The sequence below is a fragment of the Elephantulus edwardii genome, unplaced genomic scaffold, assembly GCF_000299155.1.
Source record: "Elephantulus edwardii isolate Elephantulus edwardi_28Jun2011 unplaced genomic scaffold, EleEdw1.0 scaffold00047, whole genome shotgun sequence".
Lineage (NCBI taxonomy): Eukaryota > Metazoa > Chordata > Mammalia > Macroscelidea > Macroscelididae > Elephantulus > Elephantulus edwardii.
Window position 1 is genome coordinate 9,436,336 of NW_006399797.1, and position 5,911 is coordinate 9,442,246.

General features: G+C 46.1%; 1 pseudogene; it reads left to right on the forward strand.

Moving 5' to 3' along the window:
* Nucleotides 1-2,619: 2,619 nt before the first annotated feature.
* Nucleotides 2,620-4,455, forward strand: LOC102861300 (annotated as a pseudogene).
* Nucleotides 4,456-5,911: the final 1,456 nt, after the last annotated feature.

Genomic DNA, 5,911 nt, shown 5'->3' on the forward strand with positions numbered 1-5,911 from the left:
GCTATGAGTCGGAAACGACTCAATGGCACATAACAACAACAACAACAACAACTATATGTATATATATATATAGTAGAAAAATAAGTTGAAACAGGATGAAGAGGAGAAAGAACTATTCAGACAATACTATTAAAGGCAGAAAACATGAAGAGAGACATTTAAATTTGTGCTACTAACACAAAGGCCACACCTCTCTGGCAGTTTGACTCCACCAGCAGCTTTGAGGGAGAAAGATAAGCATTCTCATCTTGGGTGATTTACAGCCTCTCAAAAACTCATTGGAGGGTCAACTCTGAATTGATTGACTCCACAGTGCGGGGCCGGGGGGGAGTTTGTGATTGGAATACCGATGCTTATTTACTGCAATATTGCCAAGGCTGGTGGCCTCGTGGTAAGAAACTGTGCTGCAATCCCAAAGGCACGTGATTCAAAACGACCAGGGAGCTTAAAGAAGAAGGCTGGGCAATCCCCTCCTGTGCAATTAACTGCCTCTGAAAACTCACTGGAGGGTCAGCTATGGGTTGGTTCTGACTTCGCAGCACACAACAACAACCAAAAACTAGAGACCACTAAACTATCCAATTAACAAGTATGAGTTACATTATAAGTAATAAAACATTTAATGTAACAAATGAGTATTAGAAGAATTCCTAAAAGGGAGCTCTGATGGCCTAGTGGCAAGAAGCTATACTATAATCCTGAAAGTACATGGTTCAAATCCACCAGATGCTCCACTGGAGAAGGAGGGGCAATCTCCTCCTGTGCCATCAGATCCAATTCAACAGTACGGGGGGAGGGGGGAGAGAAGGGGGAAAGAATGCAAAATAATGTAACAGTAGCCATAAAACATTTTTAAGCAGAAAAGTTATGTAGCAGAATATTATGTACTATGGGACTCCACGTACAGTGTGTATGTGAAAACACATTCCTACAGGAAAATGTTAATAATTGCTATTTCATGTTTTTATTTTTCCTTCATTAGTTATTTTTCTTTTAATTCCATTTTAATCTTATTTTCTTTTTATTTTCTATCACTTTGATAACAAAATATTTTACATCATTTATTTTAAGAGCTCTGATGGCATGGTGGGTAAGGAGTTGCGCTGCAACTCAAGAGCAAGTGGTTCAAATCTACCAGCTACTCTAAGGGAGAAAGAGGTGCAGTCTCCTCCCATGAGATTTACAGCCTCTGAAAACCCAATGGAAGGTCAGCTGAGTCTGTTCTGACTCAATGGCAATGAGATGATGATGATAAATTTATTTTTAAATGTAGGAATAAATTCCTAAATAATGAAAGATATTGTCTTGCCAGTCACACACCCCCCTCCCCCATCATTGCTTCTATTAGTTACTTTTTCTAAATGCTCTATAAGGGAGCCATTACACATGTTTTATAAAGTTTCAATGGCTTTTGATAACTTATATAATAAGGGCACAACGTTAATACTCCACGAAACCAAGGAAAAACCTCAGGCCAATTCCACATCTAGGTCATTTTATGACTATGACTATAGTCATTTAAATTTTAAAAGAGTCAAAAACTCCATTTCCACTGAATTGGAAATGACTCATAACTGACCCTCCGGTGTGTATTCAAATGTTATAAATCACATAGGAGAAAAATGTCCGTATTTCCTCTGCAGAGCATCTGGTGGATTTGAACATATGCCTTTGGGTTGGCAACACATTTCCTTATTAATGAGGCCACTGTTATTGTGTATCATTGAGTCAGAACCAACCCATCGTTAACTCTCCAATGGGTTTTTAGAGGCAGTTAATCTCACAGAAAATTGCCCATCCTTTTCCCACTGAGAATACCTTTGGGATTACAGTGCAGCCTCTTACCACGAGGCCACCGGAGCTCCCAACTTGGCCACTAGTTGTTGTTGTTGTTGTTGTTGTTGTTGTTGTTATGTGCCGTCGAGTCGTTTGCGACTCATAGCGACCCTATGCACAACAGCCCTAAACCCTGCTCTATCCTGCGCCAACCGCACTGCCTCTGACACGCCCATCCCGATTACCCCAGTCACTGAATCAATCCATCTCATAGAGGGTCTTCCCCTCCTGTGCTGTCCCTCCACCCTCCCAAGCATGATGTCCTTCTCCAAGGACCCGTCTCTCCTGGAAACATGTCCAAAGTATGTCAGACGAAGCCCCAGAATCCTTGCCTCCAAGGAGTAGCTTGGTTTAACCCTCTCCAAGATGAATCTGTTTGTTTTCCACTAGAGGTCCCTTTAAAGAGTCAAGTCTCAAGTAAATCCCCAGCGAAAATTTCTCTCAGGTTATCTAGAAAAACATTCTTTAACAAGAAGATACATAAAACTGAGTTGAGAATGAAGCTTTGAGGTTTGAAGTGGAGCTGGAAGTTTAGGTGGTAGTGGAAGGAGATCATCTAGGAACTTAATTCTCTCAGGCAGATAAAATTTGGAAAGGAACTCAGAATATAAGGCCATTTTAAAAATAAGAATTATAAGCATGAGACATAAGACCAGTAGAACTCAGAATACAAACTTGTTGTTTCAACAATAACTACATAACTCATGTTTAGCTACCTGCAGACCGCCAGGTCACATTATTACCTGGTATTGTGTGTGTTCTAGAATTGAGTGACTTGAGGCCATGGTGTGGAGCTGCAACTCCCTTGTAAGTCTAAGACCATCCTGAGGACAGAGAAATGGGCAGGATGGGGCAAGTCTTATTCCTGACAGCACTCAGATCTCTGATATCTCCAGAGCATTGGTGATCTTCTCCTTTGATTCTTCTTTCTTTGTTAATCTGAGTTCCAGTCATCTACCCAATCTTACATCCAGAGGTTAGTTAACACTTCCAAATCCAAGAACTTACACCCTGAAAGCACTGGAAAATTCACTGGGTAATAGAAATACCATATGAAGGAGTTTAATACTGAGTCTCAAACAATGAGGCAAGACCATTTTGCCACGTTGCTCTGATGAAGACATTTTACCAGGGGCAGGAGCAGATAAGCCATTCCCATCTAATCTTTCAACAGAGTTGTTTTAGGGCCAACAGGAATGTGACTGCCATACTACTTTCCTAACCCCCACTCTTTCCTTCTCTGAGCCTTTCAGTGAGACTAAGAATGTGGTGAACACAGTGAATTTCCTTATCACTCGGGGAGAGAAGAACTTTGAGAGAGTGGTCGTTGTAAATGTTGAAGAAAGTGTTTGGAGAAGCATTTTGACAAATTGGTTTCTAAATGTCAAAACGAGAAACTACATAAAAAGAGGATGTGGGGAGGGGAAGAGGACACTTATGTGTGTGCTAAAAGTGGCATTGCAGAGGCAGAGTCTGACATCCTGTGAGATCACGAAGGTAAAGAATCACAACACTGGAGGCCACCACCCTACGTGCAGAGAGGGCAGAGAGGGCAGGGCCGAAGCCTCCTCCTCCTCTGCCCACAGGCCGAGCACTGAGGCGAGCGCTGGAGCACAGCCTGCGCCTACCTGCACCCTGCCCTGAGCCGCCCCAACCTGAAGGCCCAGGGCAGGACGCTGGGGAGCAGGGCGCTGTTTGAAGGCACCCGTGCTGTGGGCGTGGAGTACATCAGGAACGGCCAGAGCCATAGGGCTTATGACAACAAGGAGGTGATTCTGAGTGGAGGCGCCATCAACTCTCCACAGCTGCTCATGCTCTCAGGCGTGGGGAACGCAGACGACCTTAAGAAACTGGACATCCCCGTGGTGTGCCACCTTCCAGGAGTCGGCAGGAACCTCCAGCACCACCTGGAATTGTATATTCAGCAGGAGTGCACCCGGCCCATCACTCAGCACAGAAGCCCTTGTGGAAGGTCCAGATTGGCCTGGACTGGCTGTGGAAGTTCACAGGGGATGGCGCCACGGCGGGTGGGTTCATCCGGAGGCAGCCTGGGGGTCCCTCACCCAGACATCCAGTTCCACTTCCTACCTTCCCAGGATCCCCACGTACACCTGTTAAGTCTCCTGCTGGGTGGGCTGGCTCAAACTGAGAAGCGCAAACCCTCAGGACCACCCTGTGATCCAGCCCAATTGCCTGTCTACAGAAACCGACATCCTGGACTTCCGTCTGTAAGTGAAGCTGCCCAGAGAAATGTTCGCATAGAAAGCCCTGGATCTACTCCTGGGGAAGGAACTCCAGCCAGGCAGCCACATACAGTCAGATAAAGAGATTGACGCCTTTGTATTGGCAAAAGCAGACAGCGCTTACCACCCCTCACGCACCTGCAAGATGGGCCAGCCCTCCGACCCCATGGCTGTGGTGGATCCACAGACCAGGGTCCTGGAGTGGAAAACCTGCGGGTAGTCGATTCCTCGATCATGCCCAGTGACCAGTGGCAACCTCAATGCCCCTACCATCATGATCGCAGAGAAAGCGGCTGACATGATTAAAGGGCAGCCTGCACTCTGTACCTAGGATCTTCCTGTCTATAAGCCCAAGACCCTGGCCACCCAGAGTTAAGGTACTCCCTCCCCAGAGGACATGCCAAGTGGCCAGTACAGTACTTCCTCCAAATGCTCATGCCAAACTTTCTAGAACACTAGAAGCCCAGTGGTGTCCCACTCACAGGCGAGAACTGGATCATTTCTTGGGAAATGAGACCAGCGCTGGCCAGCGAGAAAAGTGCCTCACACACTGCCTCCTCACCCTCATGAGGGCCGGCTGGAGTGGGTTAACTCTGGCGATGCCCTCATTCATACTCAAGTTGTTTTCTCAAGTCCAAGGTGCTGCTTCCTGCTGCCCCCTCCCCCAGGGCTCCCTGAAGGTGAGTCCTAGAAGAGAATGCTCCTTGACCATCGTCAACCTCAGGCTGCGATCTGTCATCGTATAGAGGGGAGCTGGAGAGGCCCAGCTGTAGCCTGTGTTTACATCTCAGTCCCTAGGGGGGGTTTCCAGAAGGAAAACTTGCCTGTTGGGGCAAAGCCAGGCCTTCCTCTACACTCCACTTCCTGGCTGGCTTCTCTGAGTGAGGCGGGAACTGGTGTTCCCTCTAGTCCCTCAGAGGGTGACACTGCTCTCATCCAATACAAACAGCCCCAATGAGGCACTTCTGGACCTGGCTCAAGGAGAGAAGAGTTTAGAAGGAATGTGACTTCAATCTTGCTACCCTAAGTTTTAAGATCTGGGATCTTAAAAAGATGTCCCTGTTACCAGAAACCCATAGTTGACCCCACACCTCCGTACACATCCGTGAGCTAGAGAGGACTTTTCCTGTGGGCCATGGGATGTGGCACGGGGGCAGCAGGGTTGGGCTAATTCTTACTGTTTGGATGCCCATGGGGACAGACTTAGTGGCAGTGAAACAGCTGCAGAGAGCACTTGGATGAAATCCTGCTTTTTGAACAGTACAGCTGAATGAAAGAAAGACAAGTTGGCAAACAGTTGAGTCCCTGAAGAAAGAACAAATAACATTTAAAACAGCTCCCTGATGTTTAAATGCCTGAAAATTCACTAATCTGGTTACTGATTGGCCAACGAAGATGCCCAGTGCAGACTGTTCTGAGGCAAGGCCAGGATAATGAAGTGTATGTTGGATTGATTTTCCTAAAGATGTTGATGTCTGTGTCCACTGGCTATGGATAGAGGTAAAGAGCTGCCAGGTGGCAGCTACTCCTGGCTCAGGAAAACAGGGGGACCCCAGGCTTTGAGGGGATTGGAGCAGAGCAAGGTGGCTTGCAAACACAACCTAGATTTCAGAGAAACCTCTATTTAGCAGAGTGGAGAAAAGAAACTGTCAAACACTATCTCCCTTTTAACATTTTAACCTTTTCAATTTTTACCTATGGGATGAAAATTATAATTTTCCTAAGAGATTAAAGAAAATTGCAAATCTAAAAATAAGAATCACAACACTGATACCAGTGGGATTAAGAATGTCTCCATCTTCCATTTTTGTACCAGTTTTATCACCAGCCAT